We start from the raw sequence: 27,594 nt of genomic DNA, 5'->3' as shown, positions 1-27,594 counted from the left end.
GCTAGGTGGATTGGCTCCATACCGTTTAGAGATGTGTAGGTTAGGGTAATGAGTCTGGATGAGACGCACTGAGGATCGCTGTGGACTTGTTGGGCTGAAAAACCTGTTTCCTCAGCGTAGGGATGCTATGTCTATGACTTCAGGCGAATAATACTTGAACTTTTTTAAACCCATAATATTCTGAGGAGTCGTTTCAAGTTGAATGCTGAAACGAATTGCAATTTATGCGACAGATTTCGGCTCGTGGATGGACTATAAAACTGAAGAATATCCCAATTAAGAAAATTGTAATTTCTTTTAACCTCCTCAAAGGGTCGTGTGTTTGTATAATTTTCTTCCCAGAGAAGCTGGAGGACAGGTTATTAAATATTCTTAAGGCAGAGGCAGACACATTTCTGACTAAGAATGACAGACTAACATTATAAGGGTAGGCAGGAATTTGCATTTAAGGCTGCAATCAGATCATCCATGATCGTATCGCTTGGCGGAGCCGGTTCGAGTTGTCCAATCACTTACTCTTGATCATAGTCACTACAGTGTCTTTTGTAGGGAAAGATAATGAAAGCATTCTCATGACCACGAAGGCTCTACCTTTCACAATGATGGGCCTGACTTCCAAATGTGAATTTTTAACAGCATTGGGAAAATACTTGGAAAGTTTAATGGTTTTACAGAGAGATACAGACAGAGAACGAAGGGAAAACGTCATTAAAGCTGCTTTAGAAATCGGATCGGGTCTAACGAATGTATTTAATGGTGCAGATTCCTTTCATTTGTTTTTTGAGAGTTGAGTTTCGTTAGCAAGGCCACTATTTATTGCCTCTGATTAATTTCCATTCAGAATATGTTGGTGAACCCCAGTGGTCCTGATGCAGGGACACTAAGAGATATGTTAGAGAGAGAAGCACAGGATTCTGAACAAGTGTCAGTGAAGGGGCAATGCTATAGATCCAAGTCAGAATACTGTGTTACCTTGGAGATTGTATTCCCCACCACGTGATGCTCACAGGCCATGGGAGTGGTGAGACTACATTTTCAGTTTTCAGGGCACACAAACAAGCCCTTCAACTCAATATGTCTATGCCAGCCCAAAACACCAAATTTTATTAATCCCACTTACCTCGAGGTCCACAGTCTACTAAGCCCTATCATTTTATGTGCTCATTCAGCTACTACTTAAATGTTGTGTTATCTGTGAGCTGAGCTGTCAGTTGGTCATTTTTTTTAATTTATGCATGAAGTGAATTCTGCAAATAGATCACACAGTTTCAAAGACAGCGATGAGCTCATCGATCAATAAAACTCGCTGTCTTGTTCAATAATGGTGAGAAAATCGGATTTTACGTTTAATTCAATTGGAAATTTAAAGTAGCGGGACCAGCAGTAATTGCCCTTGAATTTCAAGTCCAGTTTGTGTTGATGCATCCACAGTGTTGTTGGGAGGGAACTCCTGCAGTGCATATTGCACGGCAGTGTTGCTGGGAGTAAGTATTACTGATGGTGGAAGGAATTTAAAATGTTGTTGCATCTGTGCTCATACAGGTACCAGAGGATTTCCCATCATACTCCTGCTTGGTGCCATGTAGATAATGGATAGGTTTTGAGGAGCTTTAGGAGCTTTAGGAAGTGAGCTGCTCGCCACAGAATTGCTAATGTCTGATCTGTTCATTTAGATTGCTGGTCCAGTTGACTTTCTGGTCAACATTTACGCGCGGGATATTTGCCTTTGGAGATTAATTATACTACTGAATATCAAGGGAAGGTTTTTGCATTCCCTCCTGTTGGAGATGATTGCTGCTTGATCATTTAGAAGACCTTTTCTTGTTAGGCACGCATCATCTAAACCCGAAAGATGTCCACATATTTCATAATAGGGATGTTGACTGCTGAAGTACCTGAAGATTGTGAATCGGTGCTGAGGAGAGAGTTTCAGTTCAATTGGGTTGCTGGTGTTTTCCTCCCTTTTCAGTGTGGTCTGTCAGTTTGAGAGCATTCATAGTCCCGGCTCTCGCACAAACATTCTCTTTGGAAACACATTTTTGCCTTAGAAAAACGTGGAACAGAATCATGGAAACAGTCATAAAGGTCATTAGCACAGCAGTGGAGGGGAGAGTAGTAACAACTGGCAGGCAAACTGAACCATTTTCAAAGTTAGTACATGGGAAGAATGAGTTTATTCTTCTTTAGAATAATAACCATGTTACAGCTATGAAAATGTTGAACTCAGTGGCACAGAAATTGCACGATCAATCCTCTGAAATGAACTGATTGAAAATGATGGGGACCGCAATTTCAATGTAATGTCGTGTTGCTAATGAAGGTTGGGATCACAAGCATTCAGTAAGGCCTTACCTATCTGAAACTACAGACCAAATTTTGAAAATATGAAATGTCTTGATATTTTGAACAGGACATATTTATCCATTAGATTTGAAGCGCACCAGCAACGGCAGAGTTTATTTGTCATCTCCAATACCTTTGGAGAAGGTGAAAGAGAGCTGTCTTCTACAACGTATTCTGTATAAGTGGTACAGGTGTACACACAGAGCTGTTTGTAAAGGGATTCCAAGGATTTTAACTAATGATAATGATAGAACAGCAAATTGGTCCCCAATCAGAATGGCATGTGACTTGGAAGACAACTTGCAGGGGTTATTTTCCCATTGTTCACTCGAGGACCTTACCAGGGCAGAATTTTCTCCAAATCACACTAATCACAGTTTTGCTCAGGGACCTTCATGCTACACTCAATCAAGGGCTACTTTGGTGACAAGGAAAGTCACTCTGATCTCACCTCAATTGACTTTGGAACATCAGTTGAAACAATAAACAACAAAAGGACAGAACACGGATTGTTTGAACAATGTACCACCTGCCCTCACAATATTCAAAAGAAAGTTGATGCATAGACTGACGATTCTGTGAGGAGACATTTGTCCTATTTGTGATGAGGCTGTTTGGTCAAGCACCATGTCAGAGGGACAAAAAGAAGCTCCACTTGAAACAAAGCCGTCCCATTCCCGGTGTATAAGATAATGGCAAGCACACTATTATCTGTTTTTATTGGGCATTGATCATTTCAACCTTATCATTCACTGATGATCAATAGTAATACAGAAAGCAACATTGCAAATTGACAACGCAGCAGAATCATATAACCTGTGAAAAGAAAACATCCATCATTCTCCCTCCCCACGGAACTTCACTACGGCAATTGGCACTGGTAGATAAGACCAATAGCCATTGATATCAACATCCAAACAAACCCAGTTATTATTGTGACTTGAACGTGCTGTATTGAAAGGGTTTAACTGGAACTGTTTGTTCAGTGACTGTGATTGATGTCAGTCTCCATGGATTCTAACTGTGTAACTGGAGGCTTTCCCTCTCCTATTTTTAAAGGGAGTTCATTCAATGAATTATTCCGTAATAGCACCTCCAACACTGACAGGGAACAGCAGCCACAGAGACAGGTTGAGGAGAGATCAGATTCTGAGAACAATGGACTGGAATATCACAACAATGTATCGGAAACTAAGAGCAATAGACTGGTGTGTTACAACAATGGACAGGAGTTTATCCTGGCGTCTTTTGTATCTTTCCTGGCATAGGTTAACATTACCATGGCGGATATTAGGTGTGCTGATGATTATTCAGGTGGGTTACTATCCCATTCTCGCTGTTGTTGGTGTTCCTGGTAAGTCTCTCTATCTGTCTAATTATTAATTCCATAAACGATGTTGAACTTCATTGCTATTTCTGTCATCTTTATTTGGAAAATACAGAATTATTGTCTTCAGTTTCAGTTATAAAATCCATTCATTAATCTGAGAACAGTACTGTTTACAACCTCGAGGACCCTTTTTTCCCTGAACTAATTTATGTTTCGGTATTTTCTCCATCACCAAATCTTTCCACTACCAGCTCCTTAATATCCTCAGTCTCCAACTCTGCATTAGTGTTGATGCTGAATTATCCACGCCTTGGTAAAATTCAGACTTTACTGTTCCAGCTCTTTTGTGACCACTCTCCCTGGGTCACAAGTATTTCGATCACAAACTTGTTCCTGTCTCAGATTACTTCATGATAGGGACACTGCATCAGAATGGTAATGTCACTGACAGGTAATTTAGAGACACAGATTGTTACACTAAAGACACTGTCTCAAATTTTACCACATCTGATAAAAGAACTTAAATTCAAATGATAAGATTGGAATAAAAGTGAATTTCACTAATGGCAAACATAAAACCAGCAACGTCTTGTTCAAAGGCCTAGCTGTTTATATATATAATATATATATAAGTTAATAATAATATATAGTTTTTATGTAATATATATGGTTAATAATAAATATATCGGTCAAACGCAACTTAGTAACAATGGACTGAGGAGCAGGAGCGTATGATTAAACGATATGACCCGGCTGCACCAAGCACTAAGGTTGTGGCTTATCTAGTTGTGGTCTCAGCCGCACTTTCCTATCTGCAATTTGTTGTGCTTGATTCACTTTTCTATCAAATATCTAACCAACGCAGCTTTGAATAAATGCAAACACGCAGGCACCACAAACTTCTGGGGAAGAGAATACCCTATCAAAGTGGCGTTTGAGGAATTTTCCTTATCACTCTTCTTTTGGAGGTTGGAGGTTTACTGTTTCCTTTTCTAGTCCCAGTCCTCTATTGGACACGACAAATCGTAAGTGTAATCATGTTGGCGAAATGTCCACATACATAAGTTTCAGACTGGATAAGGTTCAGTGTTAGGGACAAGTCAGGTAGATATTTAAATTTGCAAAAAATAGCGAATCTATTTCCAAAGCAAATTTACTCAAACTATGATGGAAAAAGATAAATGACAAACAGTTTGGACACTGAAAATGAATACATCAATACTTATATTTCTATAAATACTGAGAGACACAGAAATGCACACACTCAGACACACACGCATACTCAAGCACACACATGCACACAAGCAGAGTCACCCACACAGACACACACATACACAAGTCTGAAGACAAACAGGAAAACAAACCAAAAAAAAATCTGCAGAATATTAGCTTGAAAGAGCTTTTTCCAAATAGCCAAACTCAAGACAAGGAAAAATGAGACTTCCCCAAATAGAATTCTGCCACTGAAGTTATTCTGCTCCCACAATCTGCTGGCAATGGGGTTTCTTCCTGGAAAGCTTTGATTTCGTTGAATTCCATTTACTTCAGTGAGGGGGGAGATTATAATGAATCCTCTTCAAGAATCCTCCACAAGTGATAAAGATGACTGAAGGGTTTTCAATTCTGATACATCACTGTGAGGAGGAAGAAAGACAGAGGGAGAAATAGGTCATTGCTTCTCAAGTAGGTTACACATTTTCCTTCTCAGAGCTAAAGCATGCAATAATGTGAACTGACCACCAAACTGGACCATGTGAGGTCTCCTTGCACATTGTCCAGATTGCATGATTCAACTCCTGTTCCCTTCACCATGTAGGAGCAATTTATAATTTAAAGATATGTTTGTACGTGAACTTGTAGTTTTCATATAATAAATTCATGTCTTCATAATATCTGTGTTAAAATGAATACACTGTTTTCTTAAAATAAAATCCTTAGTTTTTGTCCCCTGTCCAAGAGGAAATGTTCATCAGCTATGCACCTGATAGACTCTCATAAAGATCTTATATAGTACAACATGACCATCTCTCATTCTCAGGCCTGAAGTGTTATGACCTTATAGAAGTTTATAAAATCATGAGTGGCATGAATACGGTGAATAACCAAAGCCATTTTCCGAGGGTCGGAGAGTCCAAAACTAGAGAACATATATTTAAGATGAGAGGGGAAAGATTTAAAAGAGACCTGAGGGTTTGTTCTTATCACGTATAAGGTGGTGCATGTATGGATTGAGCTGCAATAGGAAGTGATGGAGGTGGGTACAATTTCAGCATTTAATAGGGATCTGGAAGGATACGTGAATGATAAAGGTTTAAAGGGATATGGCCATAAGGCTGGCAAATGGAACTAGATCAGATTGAGATTTCTAGTCAGCATGAATGAGTTGGACTGAAGGGTCTGTTTCCATACTGTTTGACTCTATGACTCGATTAGGCCTTCATGCCAGAAATGACTGAACTGAAAAATCTCTGAAAAACTTCGAAAGCAATTGCATATATTTTTTCTTCCAGTTTAGAGAATCATAACTGCTTAACTTTTCATTCAGAAAGTAAGGAGGCATGGGAATCAGGGAAATTTGGCTGTCTGGATACAAAGCTGGCTGACCAATAGAAGGCAGAGTGTGGTAGTAGATGGAAAGTATTCAGCCTGGAGTTCAGTGACCAGTGGTGTTCCGCAGGGATCTGTTCTGGGACCTCTGCTCTTTGTGATCTTTATAAATGACTTGGATAAGAAAGTGGAAGTGTAGGTTAGTAAGTTTGCCGATGACACGAAGGTTGGTGGAGTTGTGGACAGCGTGGAGGGCTGTTGTAGGTTGCAAAGGGACATTGACAGGCTGCAGAACTGGACAAAGAAGTGACAGATGGAATACAACCCAGAAAAGTGTGAAGTGTTTCATTTTGGAATGTTGAATTTGAATGCAGAATACAGGGTTAATGGAAGGATGCTGGGCAGTGTGGAGGAACAGAGGGATCTTGGAGTCCACGTCCAGAGATCCCTCAAAGTTGCTACCCAAGTTGATGCGGTTGTAAAGAAGGCGTATGTTGTGTTGACTTTCATTGGCAAGTGTTTTGAGTTTAAGAGCCACGAGGTTATGCTGCAGCTCTATAAAACTCTGTTTAGACCACACTTGGAAGATTGTGTTCAGTTCTGGTCACCTCATTATAGGAAAGACGTGGAAAGGGCGCAGAGGAGATTTGCCAGGATGTTGCCTGGACTGGAGGGCAGGTCTTATGAGGAAAAGTTGAGAAAGCTAAGGTTTTTTTCATTGGAGCGAAGAAGGATGAGAGGTGACTTGATAGATGTGTACAAGATGGTGACAGGCATAGATAGAATGGATAGTCAGAGTCTTTTTTCCCAGGGCGGAAATAACTATTACGAGGGGGCATAATTTTAAGGTGATTGAAGGAAGATATAGGGGAGATCTCAGAGGTAGGTTCTTTACAAAGAGAGTGATGGGTGTGTGGAATGCGCTGCCGGCAGTGGTAGTCGAGTCAGATACATTAGAGACTTTTAAGCGACTCTTGGAGAGGTACATGGAGAATAGTAAACTGTAGAATATGGAGGGTGAGTTTGATGTTAGTAGCATAATATTTCAGCACAACATATTGGGCAGAATGACCTGAACTGTGCTGTACTGTTCTATGTTCTATATTCTATGTTCTAGATATTCGTCCATCATGTGGAGCTGTGCAGACCACATCAGTGCATTGCTCGTTAACACTGAGTTAGATGGCTGTCCAGTGTGTGGAAATTTGCAGCCGGTGCTGTAAGTGACAGGATGTACAGCTTTCGTACATTTACAGGTCCATATCTCAATTGTGCTGTAACAAGGGATGCTGTGGATGTGAAAATCCCTGCCAGACAGAGATGATGAGAGAATCAATTTAAATACCAACAAATGGGAGGAGTTTGGCATATAGACATAGAGGAAGAGATTGAGAGACAATGTTGTGGAAGTATGCGTTCACAGGTTTCAGAATGCTGAAGCGAAGACATTTCCATAGCATCTAGCAACATGGGCCAGCATTTCCAGGAATGATGGCTGAATAGGATTTTGGTGTGAGTGCAGATGATGGAGAGTTTTGGATGAACATTTGTTCTGCAGATTTGTACCCAGGAGTGGCTTCAGCACAGTCTTCGACTCATTGGGCTGAATCTGACAATAATTTGTCTCAGTGTCTTTTTCATTGAGTGTGACAGAGGGATCATCTGCACGAGGCAGTTTTCTGGTCCTATCTTATCAAACTCCCCTCATTAACTACCTACCCCACCGCATGGCATTCCTCTCATTCAATGCCAGCCTGATTCTACCATTTATCGAGGCTGATTTACTTGCCATCACCCTGATGCCACTGGATATTCCGTGACCTCTGGCGCAGATGTCATCTTCAAAAGGCTAATTGGCATACGGTTAAGCTTTCTCAGTTTGGAGCTGCCTTGCAGGGTTCACAGCTAACATGGCAGATTAGGGGCAACGACAACATGATTTGTCAACAGGGGCATGGAGGTCCTGCTGTAGAGTCTAGTACAGAGGCAGACCAGAGAAGGCCACACCACCACTGAGCACAGTCTGATCTCACGACCCTGCTCTATACAGTATCTTCAGTCTGAAGAAATGACCAACAATACAGGACAAGCATCAATAACCTTCCCTGCTCTGCCAAGATAAGTGCCAGTGTATTCTCTCTGCTTCCTCACACTCACTGTATATCCGTTGCAGCACCTACCCCCGAACAAGGTTCATACTCCACCACTCTCACTATTGCATGCAGCACCTTCCTTCTCTCTCTCGCTGTCTCTGACCGCCACTATTCCCCTACACTAATAACATGGCATGGATATAACACCGTCAACTGACTCACTCCAGACACTTTACTATTTTCACCAAACCACCCCACGTACACCAGCATGATCACTCACTTTCACCCTCACTCCCTCCTTCCCTTTCTCTCATTACAGGAGAAACAGCCTGGAATCCGGCAGAAAGGGCAAGCTGGGTGGTGGAGTGGCCGACACCCTTACCCTCACCCCCTTCCCCTGTCACGTGGAGACGACTCTTGCAAGAGATGTAGAGGACTGGGACGACTCATGTGGACATTCCAAAACATCCACATCCCACCAACCGAGTAAGGATTAGTGAAGGGCAATTCTCACTTGAAACCCACTGTCGGTTCTGTTTCTACCTGGTACAGCTTCGAAGCCGTGGCCCTGATGCCATTCCCCTTTTGTGTGTAGCCAGTGGATAATGAGTCCCCATGGTCTCGGTGGGAAGGAGGGTGGGTTCACAACACATCGGCTGCAGTACCTCCCAGGAAGAGAGCCCAGAGAATCCCTCCTACACCTCATCCTGCAAAAAGCTCAGATACTGAAACTAATCTGCAATATTTTCTGCTCTCCCCAGTTGTCCTGACGTCTTCAATAATCTGTGCTCATGTACATCTAGAATCCTCTGCTCCTGCACCCGCTTGAAAACTGTACATCTTATTTTATATTGTCTTTCAATGTTCTTCCTACCAAAGTGCATCATCTCATACTGCACTGCATTGATCCTCATCTGCCATATACCTAAACTCTACACTAACTTGTCAATATTCTGTTGGTATTCCACACTGTCCTCCACGCACTTTACAATTCTCCCAGATTTGTTGCCATCTGCAAGCATTGAAATTGTCATGGAGTCACAATCTCCATGGAACAACTGAAATACTGCCAAACTCACTAGTGTGACCAAGTGAAATACTGATATCCTCCCATGGATCGACTGAAACATTGACACACACCAGACGTAGCAAGGGAAATATTGAGAAAATCACCTAAATCAGCAAAATAAATACTGGTATATACCTCATGTCTGTATAAATGTCAGTGTGTTGGTGCATATATCTGTGTTTCTGTATTAGTGTCTGTGTGTCTGTACATATGTGTGTGTATTCATACATGTGTATTTATGTGTCTGTATTTGTCTCTGTGTGTATATTTGTGTCTGTGTATATCTGTGTGTCTGCATTTGTCTGTCTCGCTGTGTATCAGTCTCTGTGTGTATCTCTGTATTTGCTTGTATTAGTGTCTCCGTGTGTATCTGTGTGTGTATTAAACTCCATGTGTATGTGTTTGTTTATGTGTGGACCTATGTGTCTGCATTTGTTTCTGTGTGGATCTGTGTGCCTGGTGGTCTGACAGTCTGTGTGTATCTGTGTGTCTCTCTGTGTGTATCTGTGTGTGCAGTGTGTCTCACAGTCTCCGTGGTGTTTAAAGTGATGTAATGTCTCCCTCCAAAAAAAGACTGAAAGATCTGTGCATGCTGTAAATCAGGAACAAAAAACAAAAGCTATTGGAAAAGCTCAGTAGGTCTGGCAGCATCTGTGAAGAAAAAAATAGAGTTAGCATTTCGCGTCCGGTGACTCTTCCTCAGAACAGCAGTGCAATGTGGAAATGATTTGTTTTTGAACATTATTCCTGACACAGTGTACACATTAAAGAGTATTTCCACTGCAATAGTAGACAAGCAACTCCGGGCGAACCATTTTGTAATGAGACCAGGCGGATTTAATGCACTTTCTGAAACTTGCAATGTTTTGTAACGCACTCCTACAAACTATAAGTGAGAAAGGATTGAAAAGCCCTGAAACAGACCCGATGGTGGTGGCAATATCTCAGCATCTTTACGTATCAGAAGAAACTGCTCTGTGCTTCCGAAGATATTATTTGAAGAAACAAATAGTCATGCAATTTGAGAGATTCACAGGATTTAAAGTCTTCTGTTAACTGAACCTATTTGTTCAGTGACTTTGATTGATGTCAGTGTCTATGGATTCTAATTATCCCAGTGGAGGGTTTCCATCTTTTAATGATAAATGGGGTCCATTCAATGTGTTATCCCATTGTATGAGCGGGAGAATCACCGCCAGCACTGACAGGGATCAGCAGCTCCAGAGAGAGGGGGAGGAGAGATAAGAATCTGAGAACATTAGAGTAGAATGTTCCAATAATTGACAGGAGTTTATCCAATTATGTTTGGATTCTTTCTACATTTCATTGGACGTCATTATCATCTGGATCCTATATGTATCTCACATGATGCAATGTTTTTATTATCCTATTCTGGCTGTAGTTGATTTCCCTGGTAATTCTCATGGTCCAATTATTATTTCTATAAACCCTTTGACTTTATTACTGTTGCTTTCATTTAGTCTACACTCCTTGCCACTGTTATTGTTCCTCTGGAGTCTCTGAATCCAGATATCCACTCTACAAATCACTGCTAACTGTATCAGTGAGCTTGTTCATTCATTCTCTCCGCCTTTGTTTCTGGCAGTGTGCCTCATGAGTCTCTGTGTTGACATACGCAGTTTCAGCTTGAACCATAATTCATTGTATCACTGGCATTGTTATTTAAATATTGGGAACATGGATGTCACTCTATTCTTTTCTGATTACAAACTCCATTTCCTTCCTTTCACTCCATCCCACCCCTGGCCAACATCTGAGACTGAAACAGATGTGTCACAACTGTGATGATCCCTTTGGTCATGAGCTGATTCCTGACACCACACCCTAACCACTTTTAATTTTAACTCCTTATATTTCCAAATATACTTCACTGGCTCATCCCATCTGCTGTTGAGCCTTGAGCTATGAATACACTCTTAGTGATACCAATAATTTGCTGCTGACACTAACCGATTCAAACCTGCATAAGCAAAACTTAGTCGATCCTCCACAGCTTGTATCCAAACTCAGACCTATATCCCATCCATCATTCCTGTGCACACTGAATTATATTCTTACTGGGTCTGGCAATGCCTTTATTTTATTATTCTCAGGCACATCATCACATCTATCCATGAAACATCCCTCAGTATCTCCGTAGATTCCCCAAACCGCTGCCTGTTGTTCTTATTTAAACTGATTTTCTCCATGCATGTTCTGTCTTAAACAACAATTTTTACTTCTGCCGCTGCCCACCCCACAACATCCACCACATACACACAAACACTTTGCCTTGTATTGTGAACATTTTGGGTCCAAGCACCGATCCCTGTGATACCTCGCAAGCACTCCACTCCAAAACATTTGATTTATTCCTACTCACTGTTTCCTGTCAGCCGTCCCATTCTAAATGCGTGTTCATATATCAGCTGCAATCCCATAAGGATTGATTTTGCAATGGAGAAAAATAAACTACATTTTTAGGAGCTCAATTTACTGTCACTCACAGCATGAGCTGCCAGCTTACCAATGCCAGGCTGTTTGGTGGTACATGTGCAGTACCAGTATGCTGGCAATTGTTTGCAATGGTCCCCACACTTAGGTTTCTTGGTGTTGCTGGAAAGAAGTTTGTTTAGTTTAGTTTTCTTCTGTGAAGACAAAACTGAAGTAGTTACTTTCTAGTTCTGCCATTTCCCTGTTCTCCATTCTCTGGTTTCAGACAATAAGGAAGCTGCACCTTTTTTTTTTCTCTAACCCAGTACACTTTTAGAAGCTATTACAATTCACTCTGATAACCCTTGTTAATATACTCTTCAGAAACCTATCAATTCCTGAATCTAGTGAGAAAAAGTAAATAGAATGAAATCTGTAAATGAACGGTTTTGTAAAAATTATTGGGACTGACAGTAATAGGCATAGAAAAAGTTAGCATAGATATATGAAAAGGGTATCATATTTAAGAAACTGAATGTTTGATAAATTCTGGAGAAGCAATGGATACAATGCATTTTCATTTTTGATAAAATCCCAAACCTTGTGTGCAAAATCAAACCTTATGGGATTGCAGCTGATATATGGACACGCGTTTAGAATGGGACAGCTGACAGGAAACAGTGAGTAGGAATGAAACAATATTTTTTGGAGAGGAATGGTAGTGGAGTATCACAGGGATGGGTGCTTAGACCCAAACTATTCACAATACATATCAACGATTTGTTTTCAGAAAAGAAATGCAATATTTCCAAGTCTGCTAATGGCATTAAACGATGTATGATTGTGAGAAGGCGATGTGAAAAAAGCTCCAAGGTGATTAAGGCAAGTGGAGTGAATGGGCAAATGCCTGGCAGATGAAGAGCAATGTGGATAGATGTGAGATTGTACACTTTGTTGGGAACAATAGACTGGCAGTTTAAAAAGTAATTTAAAAAGTGATTGGTTGAGAAATGTTCTTCTTTAAAATGACTTACGCACCTTTTTCTTAAATTTTCTTCTGACGAGACCATTGAGGCCCATGCAGGGCAGCAATTTCTGAAGTCTGAAGTGAATACTGGGAATGGCATGGGCTCACCGACCAGTATACATAGACCCGCCCAGTGGGTAGCTGTAACATTGAAAATGATCTGGATCTCCTTGTACCCCAGTCACTGAAAGCAACATTGCAGGAGCAAAAAGCAATTAGGGGGATAAATGTCCCGTTGACTTTCATTTCAAGGGGATTGGAGTACAGGAGTAAGGTTACCTTACTGTACGTAAAGGGGCTTGGCGAGTCCTCATCTCGAACATTGTGCAGTATTGTGCGCAGTTTTGGTCTCTTTATCGAATAAAGGACAAACCCAACATTGTGGAAGTGCGGTGAAGAATGACCTCTACTCCTCGCCCCCCTCTCCCACCCTACCTTCTGCATCGAAGCCAACATTTTCCAAGCTGCCATCAGTTCTGAGGAAGCGTCACTAGATCTCAAAGGTTAAATCTGATTTCTCACCATAGACCTGCTAGGCTTTTCCAGCAAGTTCTGTTTTTGTTTCTGATCTCTGGAGTGACAGGCTTGTAATGAAGCAGAGTTTGGGTTGCCTGAGCCTGTAGTCTATGAGCTTTGGGAAAATGAGTGGAGATCTCAGTGAAATAGGTTAAATTCTGATAGGGTGAGACAGTCTGGAAGCAGGGATGATAATGCCCCTAGTTGGAACGTCTAAAACAAGGAGTATCTAAAACAAGTATTAGGTTCGGGCAGGCCACTCTGCATTGAGATGAGATTAAACGTCTGCACTCAGGGACTGGTAAACCTGGGGAATTCTTTATCATGGAAGGCTGTGGAAGTCAAGGCACTGAATATAAATAAGGATTTCCAGACACTACAGGATTGGGGTAGAGCCGGAATACTGTGTGAGATGTCAACCAGGAAAGAGCGAGCAGTGCTATTTCATTATTTACAATGGGGGTATTTGTGGAGCCCTATCCTCCTGTGAGTTGTTTAATAGCTTATCACCATTGATGACTGAATGCGGTAGAGCTCAGATCTGATCTGTTGGACTTGGGATCATTTAGCCCTCTCTATCAGATGTTAGTTCTGCTGTTTGGAATACAAGCAGTCAAGTGCAGTATACTTAATGGGTTGCCATCAGTTTTAGGTACTCATGGCTCTGGCCCTGGCATGTTCACCCACACTCGTCACTAAACCATTGATCGGTCTGATGGCCCTCTGACTCTTTTGAAGTTCTGACAGGCTGCTACTGTCTTCCACCAGAAAGAGTAATGCAAAGTACCTATTCAATTCCTTTGCCATTTCTTTGTTTCCCGTAACTACTCCAGCCACATTTCCCAGCAGTCCAATGTTTGCTCTTGACTCGCTTTTATCCCTACTACATATCTATGAACCTCTTGCAATCTTCTAACACAATTAAAAAGCTTACCGTCTTTTTCATTTTCTCATCCTGATTGCTTTTATTCGTTAGCCTACAATGGTATTCAAAGACTCCTAATTCCCTGGATTCCCAATACTCTGCACCACATTATATGTTTTCTCTTTTGCTTTTATGCTGTTCCTGACTTCCCTTATCACCCACGGCTGCCTTGTCATCTCCTGAGTATGCCTCTTCTTCCTGGGGATGAATCTCAGATGTGCCTCCGAATAATCATCAGAAACTCTTGCCATTGCTGCTCCGTTGTCTTCCCTGTTTGGCTTTGCTTCGAATGAACTCTGGCCAGTTCTTCCCTCTTGTCTTTCTAGTGACTCTCCTCAATTATAATCGCATCACAACCAGAAGTGAGCAGTAGATCTAACTGAAAGAGGAAGGTTTGAGAGATGGGACACGGAGAACAATTGGAGGGCTCATTAACAGGCTATAAAGAGAGAGAGAGAGTTACACAGAGAGAGAATATGGACAAAGACGTGTAAAAATTGAGAAAGGCAGATTCTCAACAGAATTAAATATATTTCCCTGTTTGTTTTTGTGAATGTCTGTGTGCTGCAGTCCTCCAAATAGTGTGTGTACCACACAGTAATCTGTTAACATTGTGTGTCTGATGCCAGAACTTTTATCTCCAAAACTTTGAAAGATACTAGCTGATGACAGAACCTAGCAGGCCAATATATTTATTTCCTGGTAGAGTGTTGATTAATTGAAATAAGTTGGGACACTAAAAGCAGTAATTTATAACACACAAAATGATAAGAATCAGAGACCAGAGCAGGGAATCCCAGAGAGGAGGAATACTTGAGAGAAGGGGAACATAACACCCCAGATGACGATCAAATAAAGCTTTAATGTTTTATAAATTTTGTACATCATATGCATCATATTTTATTAACTGTGTCTCTGCTGTTATTTCTGAATGTCTTGTTTACATATGAACACTCTTAACTACATGCACATACACTGATTCAACAATGCATATAAATTTATTGGGGGATAGTAAGAACTGCCGACGCTGGAGTCTGAGATAACAAGGTGTGGAGCTGGATGAACACAGCAGGCCAGGCAGCATCAGAGGATCAGGAAAGCTGACGTTTCGGGTCTGGACCCTTGGTCAGAAACTGGGGAGGGGAAGGGTGCTCTGCAATAAATAGTGAGTGGTGGCGTTGATGGCAGGTATATAGTGGAGCGGATTGGTGTGAGAGAAGACTGACAGGTCAAGGAGGCGGGATGAAGCTAGTAAAGGTCAGTGTAGATAGGAAGTAGGGATGGGGATTGATCAGTGAGGAGGAAGGTGTGGACAGGTGTGAGAGAAGATGGACAGGTCAAGGAGGCGGGGATGGGAGGGGGTGTTGGTTTTGGGATGACGTCGGGGGTGGGGAGATTTTGAAGCTCGTAAATTCCACATTGAGACCATTGGGTAGTAGGGTTCCCAGGGGGAATATGAGGTGCTGTTCCTCCAGTTTCCGGGTGGCATCATTGTGACACTGGAGGCGGCCCAGGATGTACATGTCGTCCAAGGAGTGGGAGAGGATGTTGAAGTGGTTCACGACTGGGAGGTGTTGTCTTTTGTCGCGAAACGTGCATAGGTGTTCCACAACGTGGTCTCCGCGCCTCTGTTTGGTCTCCCCGATGTAGAGGAGGCCACGTCGGGAACAGCGGATACAAGAGACCACATTAGTGGATGTGCAGGTGAACATCTGTTTAACGTGGAAGGTTTTTTTGGGATGGAGCTGCGATGGGGCAGGTGTAGCACTTCCTGCGGCGGTCTGCCACCTGCAATCTGACCCCACCACGAAGGATATATTTCCCTCCTCACGCTTATTTGCCGTCAGGAGGGAACGCTCTCTCCGTGACTCCCTTGTCTGCTCCACACTCTCCACGAGCCCCACCATCTTTCCTTGCACCGCAGCTTTCCTGCTCCTCAGATGCTGCCTGGCCTGCTGTGTTCCTCCAGCTCCAAAACTTGTTATGTCATATAAATTTATTTCTCCTCCATTCCATGTCAAACTATCCTGTTTTGTTTACAGTGTCACTCACCATTCTTTCGTCCAAATGTATCGTTTATTTCTCTGCATTTTATTTTATTCCATCTACAAAGAAGATATTGATGACCGGTGTATATCACTTTACTCCTGTCCAGTCTCCTCAGCCACTGTCTCTTATTCCTTTCTGTTTCTTAACCAATCACATAGATTCTGTCTCTGACCATTTAAACCCAATAAATAAGGCAATTAGAAATACAACATTTACCTTTGGGTAATGCCAAAAAAAGGAAAAGAAAAGGCGTATAAACTGTGCAAAAAGTTATTAGCAACTTTAGAAACAAATTATTGAATGTATTGTGTTAAAGATGAAATGTTGTCTCATTAGAACAGTGAGAGGAAAGTTCAGAGAAATCAACACTTCCTATCTGCGTTCAGGGCAGTTGTGTCCAGAGACAGTTGTTTTAGATTGGCAGTTGTTGTGTTGGAGGAGAATTCAGCACAGTTAGAACCTCTTAGGAACATGGTTACATAGAGCATCGTATGTGGATAATGCAGTAGTATCATCGAGCCTGTGAAGAGAAAGCATCACCTTTCTCCTTTACCTCTAACATAGTGAGAGTAATTGGAGATGGGCAATAAGACCAATAGCTGGCGATGTCAACATCCCACCCAGACCAGGTACTGTTGTTACATTTAAAGTGTTGTAGTGAAAGGGGTTAACTGGAGCTGTTTGTTCAGTGACTCGGATTAATGTGAGTCTCCATGGATACTAACTGTCTCAATGGAGGTTTCCCTCATCTGTTAATAAGGGGCTTCTTTTAAGGAGTTATCCTATAGTATCAGCGTCAGAGTCATCGTCAACACAATTGGAATCAGCAGCTCCAGAGACAGAAAGAGGCCAGAAACTGTGCGCAGCTGTTTGGGATGTTCCAATTATGGACCAGTTTCTGAGGACAATAGACTGGAATGTTCCAGTTATGGATCAGAATCTCAGAACCACAGGTGGGAATGTTACAACAATGTAGCAGAATCAGAAAGTAATACATGGGAATGTTACAACAGTGGACAGGGGTTTATCTTATGGCCTTTACTTGCTTTCTTTGAATTGGGTACGGTTAACATTGAGGATTTACAGTGTACTACTTGTTATTCAAGCGGGGTATTATCCCATCCTCGCTGTTGTTGGCGTTCCCGGTAAGTCTCTGTTTCTCTGTCCATTTATTAATTCCATAAATCATTTTGAATTCCATCTCTATTTCTGTGACCTGTTTTTGGCAAAGATGTAAACTATTGTATTCACTCTCATTTACAAACTCTATCCTTATTCCATGGCTTTCATGCCCTTCACTTACAAACATCTGAGGAGGAACAGAAGTGTTCATAACCACCATTGCCCCATTTTGTCCTGAGCTGATTTATATCTGAATATTCCCTCTATCACCGATAATATCCCCAGTCTTCACTTCTGCATCAGTGCTGTTTCTGGATAAAACATCATCTACACCTTTCCATTTGCAGTTCTCTTCTGGCCACTCTTCGTTACAATTATTTTGGTTGTATATTTATTCTTCTCTCTACCTGGACCTATGCCAGTTGCAAAGTGTGAAGCCAATTTGATTCTAAAATGAGGTGGTCACAGTTTTGTGTCACTGGTTTCAGCATAACCCGTCGATGGCCATCAAATGACAGTTTTCATTGAACTGTTTAGATTCTAGAACTCTCTGAGCAGGAGTGAGTGCCATGTCCATCATCTCCTAAGTGCAGTGCTCCGATGTATTCACTCACTGACAGAGGCCGTCTCTCTTCACCTAACCCCCACCGGCCGCTGCTGAGTGGAATACATTAGTTCTGTCTCCACAGAGGAAGGTACAGAAAATTTTCCAGAAACACTACGGGACAGAGTGACTGATGACAATGAGAAGCTGTGGGAGATTAGATTTAATAAAGAGGAATTACTCCAAAAACTAATTGAATTGAAGTTTGGTACGTTGCAGCACCCCCATCCCAAACTGTTCATGAAGGTGGCAATAGAGCTAGTGAAAGATTTGCAGAGTCATACAGCTCTTTACTCCAACCAGTCCATGTCAAACATAATCCCAAACTAACATGGTCTCACCTGCCTGGACTTGGCCCATATCCCTTCAAATGTTTCTGTTCATGTAAATATCCAAATGTATTTTAAATGTTGCAACTACAAAAAATAATTATTGATTAATCTTCAAAATTCTTCAGATTCTGGAAATTCTGGTTCCTGCAGACTGGAAAGTAAGTGTTGTAATAACAAAAAAAAAAAAAAGACTGGAGTGGGAGGGAACACAGAAAAATAAATAAATAGTGGACTACTTTGTGTCAGTTATGAGGAAAATATTGGAATATTTTATTAGAAATGTGAAAACTAAACAATTGTGGAATCATGATAAGGCTTGACAGTGTCAACTTAGGTTCAGGAAAGGGAAATCATCTCTGATGAATCTGTGAAGTTTGTGTTAATTGAGGCATCGACAAATTTCAGGTGTGCGTCCGAATTATCCCCAGAAACTCCTGCCATTGCTGCTTCACCGTCTTCCCTGCTAAGCTTCCTTTACAATTAACTCTGGCCAGTTCCTCCCTTATGTCTTTGTCGTTACATTACTCAATTCTAATCATGTCACATCCAAAAGTGAGCAATAGTCTTAAACTGAAAGAGGGAGATTTGAGAGATAATACATGGAGAATGTTAGAAGGATTTATTAAGTAGAAATATGTAATATATGTATGAGAGAGAGAAAAAAAGAAAGACAGAAAGAATATGGAAGAGGAGATCTAAAAATAGAGGAAACTAAATCATCGACAGAAGTAGATGCACTTCTCTATTTGTTTTGGCAATTCCTGTTTTTGTGGTACTTCGTTTGGTATATGTGTGACTGAGTAATATGTATATAATAATTGAGGCATCCACAAACAAGAACCAGTGGGAGTGGTGTATTTGAATTTACAGAATACTTTTGATATGATTGTAAACAGGTGAGTGTTTGGAGTCCAGTGGTAAGGGAAATTATACTACATTGATTGAGAATTGTTTAGTTGAGACAACACAGAGAGTAGTGCCTTTTTCTGGACTGAAAGAAGTTGCTGATCGAGGTATCAAGTGTATCATTGTTTGGATCACAGCAATTTGAAAGGCATACAAATGATTTGGGTGTGGCCAACAATAGCATACATTTCATTTTGTATTGATTAAATGGGGTGAGGTTGGGAAGTGTTGTTGTAGAAAAGGACCTGCATGTCCCTGATCATGAGTCAGCAATGATAGTACATACAGGGGTATCAGTAATGAGGGCAGTGAATGGTATTTGTCCCTAGTTGTAAGATGATTCAGTTACATGACTATAGCCATATTTCTGCACTGGTCGAGTCTTGATGAGAGACTAGTTTGGGCCATTGTGTACAGATTTGATCTCCTTTGAAATGAATGATCTCCTTGCTTCAAACAGTACAAAAGAGTATCACCAGTCCAATTTTCAAGTTGATGGTACCATGAGGAGAGACTGAAGAAACTGAATGTTTAACCTGTAGTGTTGTGAGCGAATAAGAGATGGTTGTATTAGAACTTGAGGATTGGCCGCAATCACTTCTGCCCACAGAAAGCATTAATAGGGGGAGAAATTCCACACTTTACCCAGGATATGGCATTCCTAACAGTTTAAGTGCCTCTGCTGAGCCCCATGGTGATTGAGAGAGAGATACAAGCTCTGAACGAACTCTACCCACATTAATATGTGACGCTGCATTGAATGTCAGGTTGTTCATAACTGACAGCAGACATAATACCTTCCTTTAAGATTTCTGGGTTTTCGATTTTCAGTGGCATCAGTAGCCATTAGGGGCTGAACAGAATTAGAATCTTCAGTGAATGCCTCCTGGTTCCTGAATTTTCTTTGGACTTAATTTTTCCCACCTGGATTGGAGAAGTGCATGTGAGAATCTGTGTCTGAGTTTTCTTTTTGACCAAAAGGTGTGTTTACAGGATGTTACTGTATTGGAACAGCTAATTAGTTATCGTTGCTGTAACTATTATGCGGTTAAGTTTTCCAATAGACTTAGGTTATTATAAATTCCTCTTTCTTTGGTTGTATTTTAACTGCAGGGTTTAAATAAATTGTGTTTCATTTAACGTCTATCAAATATTTTACTAACTCAGCTTTGAATAAATGTACACAGGAAGGCATCATAGACTTCTGGGGAAGAAATTTTGACTCCAAAGAATTTTAGATTTTCTTCTCGTCCATCTTATAAAATCAGAAAGTCATACAACACGGAAACAGACCTTTTAGTCCAATTTGTTGATGCCGACCAAATATCTAATCTGATATATTCCCATTTGCCAGGATTTTGTCCAAACTCTCTAAACACTTCCTATTCATGTACAAATCCATAAATTTTAAAATGTATAATTGTATGCGCTTCACCACTTCTTCTGACAGCACTGTCCATACAAGCACCACTCTCTGCGTGAAAATGTTGACCCCAAAGGCCTCTTCTAAATCTTTCCCCTGTCACCTGCAACTTATGTTCTTTACTTTGGAATCCACTATCCTGGGAAACAGACCTTGGTTATTCAGACTGTCCATGCCCCGCATGATTTTATAAACCCCTACAATGTCACTCCTCAGCCTCCAACACTCCAGGTGAAAAGGCCTCAACCTATTCAACCTCTCCCTACAGCTTAAACCCTCCAGTCCCGGAACATTCTTGTAAATCTTTTCTTCGCACCTCTCTAGTTTAACAACTTCCTTCCTTTAACAATGTCAACCGAAATGCGGGCAGTATTCTTAAAGTGGCCTCAGCAACGTCCTGTACAGGTGAACATGCCATTCCAACTCTTACACTCAATGATCTGACTGATTAAGCTAAGCGTGCCAAATGTGTTCATCACTCTCCTGACTAGCTGCTACTCGACTTTCAAAGAATTATGCACCTGCACCCCAAGGTCTCTTTATTCGTAAACACTCCCCAGGACCCTGTCATTAACTGTATAAGTCCTACCCTACTTTAAATTCCCAAATGCAAAATTTCATATTTATCTAAATTAAACTCCATCCGCCACTGCTTTAGCCTATCTAGTCAAAGTCATGTTGTACTCTGAGATAATCTTCCTCACTGTCCACTACACCGCTCCTTGATATCATTTGCAAACTTACTAACCATTGCCTCTGATATTCACATCCAAATCCTTTATGTAAACGATGAAAAGCAATGAACTCAGCACTGATTCTTGTGGCACACCGCTGGGCCACAGGGCTCCAGTCTGGATAACAATCCTGTCCCTTCAAGGCGATTTTGAATTCAATTGGCTAGCTCCCCCTGGACACCATGTGACCCAACCTTATTAATCTGTCTACCATTCGGAATCGTAGCGAATGCCTTGCTGAAGTCCGTATAGACAAATCCTGCCACACTGCCTTCATCAATTTTGTTTATCACGTCTTCAAATTACTCAATCAAATTATTGAGACATGATTTCCATTTCACAAAGCCATGCTGAATATCCCTAATCAATGCTTGCCTTTCCAAATGCATTTAAATTCTATCTCTCAGAATCCCTTCCAACAACTTACCCATCACTAATGTTAGGCTCATTGGTCTATAGTTCCTTGGCTTGTCTGGTCACTGTTTCCTTTTCTAGTCCCACTCCTCCAATGGTCACAACAAATGTTAAATATAACCAGATTGGTGATGTGGCCGATGATATAGGTCTTAGACTGAGTCGGGGTTAGTGTTAGGAACAAGTCAGGCAGTTTTCTTTTATCTGCTAAAATAACATGTTTATGACCAAAACAAATTACTCAAACTATGATGGAAAGATGAATGAAAAACAATTTTGATGTTGCAAATATGTACATTGATATTTTCTGTTTCTAAACATGCTGACGCACACACACAGCGACACACATGTAGGTTTGATGACAAACTGAAAAACAAATTCTCTGCAGTATTCACTTGAAAGATCTTTGTCCGCATAATCACTGAACTCATGATGAAAGGAAAACTGAGACTTTGTCCCGAATGTTATTCTGCTTCTGAGGGGATACTGCTCAGACAAGTTGCTGGCAATGGGATTACTTCCTGAAACAACTAGATTTGGCTGAATTTCCTTTGCTTCAGGCATTGGGAGATTCCAATGAATCCTTGTCAGGAATCTTCCATGAGTGGTAAAAATGACTGATGGGTGTTCAGCTTGCATACATTGCTGCGATGAGGAACAAGGAAAGACAGGGGGAGCAATAGGCCGTTGTTTTTCAGGCAGGTCATATTTTTTCCCTCTCTGAGTTGAATTACACAATAATGTTGTCCGACACCCAAAGTGGGCCACGTGAGGTCTCCTTGAATATTGTCCGAACTGTATAATTCCATCACATTCCCTTCTCCATGTAGGTGCATCATTGCTGTTGTCGGAAACAGAGCCACTTCCTTAGCAACAAATGGCTCCACTTGGTTTAAAGATATGTTTATACGTGCCTGTGTAATTTAAAAATAAACTGTTTCATGTCTTCACAATATCTGTTTAAAAATGAATGTGTCTTATTCTTAAACAAATACAGAAATTACTTGGAAAGCTCAACAGGGCTGGCAGCATCTGTGAAGACAAATCAGAGTTAATGTTTCAGACCCAGCGAACATTCCTCAGAACTTGTCTTATTTTTAAATTATTCCCCAGTTATGTTCTCCCATACAAGAGGAAATATCCATCAGGTATTCACCAGCTACACTCTCCTCAAGAACATATATGGCCAATAATAACATCTCTCATTCTCTGGCTTAAACTGTTAATCCTCCATAACATAATGCATTCATCCCAGGACTGAGTCAAGAGAAACATCTTTGAAAAGTTTTGAAGGCAGTGGACTTTTTTTTTCCAGTTTAGGGCTTCATAACTACACACAACGCATCAGATGTGGTCTCAGCAATGCCCTGTACAGATTCAGTAAAACATCCCTAAGATCATACCTGACACTCTTTGCAAGAAACAACATCATTCCATTTACTTTCCAATTAACTTGCTGCATCTTCAAACTAACTTTCTGTGATTCATTTACCAAGACACACAAATCCCTCTGTAGCACAGAGCTCTGCATTTTCTCTCCAGTCATATAATTAACTGTTGTTTTATCCTTTCTGCAAAACAAAGTCTTCCCATAGCCCACATTTTACTGTTTTATTTTCTTTGCCGAAGGTTTGCACACTAACATCCCGTTGTCTATACATCGTTATAGATGCTGTGCCTCCACTTGACATCTTATTGGATGACTGTCCTGTTGTACTTACAAATTAAGCTCTAATCCAATCAGCCCTTCATCCAAATCATTAAACTAGATCATAACTTGTTGACTTCACACTGGTCCCTGAGGAACTCCATGAGGTACAGCTTTCCAATGTAAAAACAAGTCATTATTTCTGCTCTGTATTTAATTTTAGCGAACCAGGGCTCCCTGCTCCTGTGTAGCAGTCTAGAACGGTTGCATGGCCTCCTCCTGTGGTGTGTAGCTGGTTGTCGAGGTGTATCTGAGCTCAGCAATACAATGTTAGAGCCATTTGTTTTCAGATCATCAGGCAGAGGTAGAACTGTCAATGATCCTGATCCTTCAGAGATTAAAAGGCAAGTACAGAATATAGACTAATACTTGAGTAGAACGCTGCACGGTCAAAAATGCTATCTTTGAAATGCAGCGATAAATCTTGTCTGCCCTCTCAATGCGATGCTCAATTTTCTCTGGACACGTATTGAGGAGGAGGGGAGATTTCCCATTAGCCTGGTTTACTTTTGTTCCTTTAACAGTACCACCAATACAGATAATCTTAATGATTAATGTCATTTTTGGCTGTTGGTGCTGTGTGAAAAAATTGCTGCAGTCGCTACTGAATAAAATAAACAATTGTCATTGAGGAGTGACCTTGTAGAGGTTTATAAAATCATGGTAAATCAGGGTAAAGAATCAAGGTCTTTTCCCCGGGGTGGGTGAGTCCAAAACGAGAGGACATAGGTTAAGGTGAGAGGGGAAATATTTAAAAGCATCTTATCCTGTGTAGCAGCCTAGAACGGTTGCATGGCCTCCTCCTGTGGTGTGTAGCTGGTTGTCGAGGTGTATCTGAGCTCAGCAATACACTATTAGAAGTAACGAAATGCTTTTACATTGGAAAGCTATACATAATGGAATTCCTCAGGGACCAGTGTGAGGTCAACAATTTATGATCTAGATTAATAATTTGGATGAAGGGCTGATTGGATTAGAGCTTAATTTGAAAGTACACCAGGACAGTCACCCAATAAGGGCAAGATTTTCATGCAGAGGGTGGTGCGTGTATGGAATGAGCTGTCATAGGAAGTGCTGGAGGCTGGAACAATTACGTTCAAAAGGCATCTGGATGGGTACATGAATAGGGAAGGTTGAGAGGGGTATGGACCAAATACTGGAAAATGGGGCTAGATTTATTCAGGATATCTGAACATCATGGTTGAGTTGGACCATATGGTCTGTTTCCATGCTGTATATCTCAATGAATCTATGACTGAATATTTCATCCTATTCCTATGTAACTCCTTCGAGGGTCAGAATGGTCTCCTCCTATCTGTCGTAATCCTGGCTGGTTGAATGGGTCTTCCTTTACCTCTGTAACATTCTCAAGGGGTGGAGTGAGACAACAAAACATCAGATAGGACCTGCAGTTGGCCATTTGGACCTTCAAGCCTGCTGCTCAATTTAGAAAGATCACGGCTGATCTGTTTTTGGCTGAACATCCCTTTCCCTGTTCATTACCAATAAATATTGACTCTGCTGATCATCAAAGGTCAGTTGAGGTCAGCATTGAATACCTTCAATAACCGAGTCTTCAATGTTCCCTGGGGACGACAACACTAGGGAAAGCACAATATTATAGAGAAAGCAATATCCTGATCTCAAGGGTAGAGATAGTAGGAACTGCAGATGCTGGAGAATCCGAGACAACAAGGTGCAGGGCTGGATGAACACAGCAGGCCAAGCAGCATCATAGGAGCAGAGAGGCTGACGTTTCGGGCCTAGACCCTTCATCAGAAAAGGGGGAGGGGAAGGGGGTTTTGAAATAAATAGGGAGAGAGTGGGAGGCGGATAGAAGAGGGATAGAGGAGAGGATAGGTGGAGAGGAAACAAACAGGTCGAAGAGGCGGGGATGGGGCCAGGAAAGGTGAGTGTAGGTAGGGAGTTAGGAAGGGGATAGGTCAGTCCAGGGAGGACGGACAGGTCAAGGGGGCGGGATGAGGTTGGTCGGTAGGAGATGGAGGTGCGGCTTGAGGTGGGAGGAGGGGATAGGTGGGAGGAAGAACAGGTTAGGGAGGCAGGGACGAGCTGGACTGGTTTTGGGATGCGGTGGGGGGAGGGGAGATTTTGAAACTTGTGAAATCCACATTGATACCATTGGGCTGCAGGGTTCCCAAGCGGAATATGAGTTGCTGTTCCTGCAACCTTCGGGTGGCATCGTTGTGGCACTGCAGGAGGCCCAGGATGGACATGTCGTCTGAGGAATGGGAGGGGGAGTTGAAATGGTTCGCGACTGGGAGGTGCAGTTGTTTGTTGCGAACCGAGCGTAAGTGTTCTGCAAAGCGGTCCCCGAGTCTCCGCTTGGTTTCCCCGATGTAGAGGAAGCCACACCGGGTACAGCGGATGCAGTATACCACATTGGCAGATGTGCAGGTGAACATCTGCTTGATGTGGAAAGTCTTCTTGGGGCCTGGGATGGGGGTGAGGGAGGAGGTATGGGGGCAGGTGTAGCACTTCCTGCGGTTGCAGGGAAAAGTGCCGGGTGTGGTGGAGCTGGAGGGGAGTGTGGAGCGGACAAGGGAGTCACGGAGAGAGTTGTCCCTCCGGAAAGCAGATAAGGGTGGGGAGGGAAAGATGTCTTTGGTGGTGGGGTCGGATTGCAGATGGCGGAAGTGTCGGAGGATGATGCGTTGGATCCGGAGGTTGGTGGGGTGGTACGTGAGGACGAGGGGGATTCTTTTTTGGTTTTTATTGCGTGGACGGGGTGTGAGGGATGAGGTGCGGGAGATGTGGGAGACACGGTTGAGGGCGTTCTCGACCACCGAGGAGGGGAAGTTACGGTCCTTGAAAAACGAGGACAACTGAGATGTACGGGAGTGGAATGCCTCATCCTGGGAGCAGATGCGGCGGAGGCGAAGGAATTGGGAATAGGGGATAGCATTTTTGCAGGAAGGTGGGTGGGAGGAGGAGTATTCTAGGTAGCTGTGGGAGTCGGTGGGCTTGAAATGAATATCGGTTTCTAGGTGGTTGCCCGATATGGAGACAGAGAGGTCCAGGAAGGGGAGAGAGGTGTTAGAGATGGTCCAGGTAAACTTAAGGTTGGGGTGGAAGGTGTTAGTGAAGTGTATGAACTGTTCGAGCTCCTCGTGGGAGCACGAGGCGGCACCGATACAGTCATCAATGTAACGGAGGAAGAGGTGGGGTTTAGGGCCGGTGTAGGTACGGAAGAGGGATTGTTCCACGTAACCTACAAAGAGGCAGGCGTAGCTTGGGCCCATGCGGGTACCCATGGCTACCCCCTTTGTCTGTAGGAAGTGGGAGGAATTGAAAGAGAAGTTGTTGAGTGTGAGGACGAGTTCGGCTAAGCGGATGAGGGTGTCAGTGGAGGGGGACTGGTCGGGCCTGCGGGACAGGAAGAAGCGGAGGGCCTTAAGGCCATCTGCATGGGGAATGCAGGTGTAGAGGGACTGGACGTCCATGGTAAAGATGAGGTGTTGGGGACCGGGGAATTGGAAGTTCTGGAGGAGGTGGAGGGCGTGGGTGGTGTCACGGACATAGGTAGGGAGTTCCTGGACCAAGGGGGAGAAAATGGAGTCTAGATAGTTGGAGATCAGTTCGGTGGGGCAGGAGCAGGCGGAGACAATGGGTTGACCAGGGCATTCAGGTTTGTGGATTTTGGGAAGGAGATAGAAGCGGGCAGTGCGAGGTTGGGGAACGATGAGGTTGGAGGCTGTGGGTGGGAGGTCACCCAAGTTTCAAAATCTCCCCTCCCCCTACCGCATCCCAAAACCAGTCCAGCTCGTCCCTGCCTCCCTAACCTGTTCTTCCTCCCACCTATCCCCTCCTCCAACCTCAAGCCGCACCTCCATCTCCTACCGACCAACCTCATCCCACCCCCTTGACCTGTCCGTCCTTCCTGGACTGACCTATCCCCTTCATAACTCACTACCTACACTCACCTTTACTGGCTCCATCCCCGCCTCTTCGACCTGTTTGTTTCCTCTCCACCTATCCACTCCTCTATCCCTCTTCTATCC

General features: G+C 42.4%; 1 pseudogene; it reads left to right on the top strand.

The window, feature by feature from the left end:
• Positions 1 to 17,302: 17,302 nt before the first annotated feature.
• LOC125483624 overlaps positions 17,303 to 27,594 on the top strand; it is a 27,100-nt pseudogene continuing 16,808 nt past the window's right edge.

This window comes from Rhincodon typus, chromosome 8, assembly GCF_021869965.1.
Source record: "Rhincodon typus isolate 14 chromosome 8, sRhiTyp1.1, whole genome shotgun sequence".
Classification (NCBI taxonomy): domain Eukaryota; kingdom Metazoa; phylum Chordata; class Chondrichthyes; order Orectolobiformes; family Rhincodontidae; genus Rhincodon; species Rhincodon typus.
This window is presented reverse-complemented; position numbering and strand designations above follow the sequence as displayed.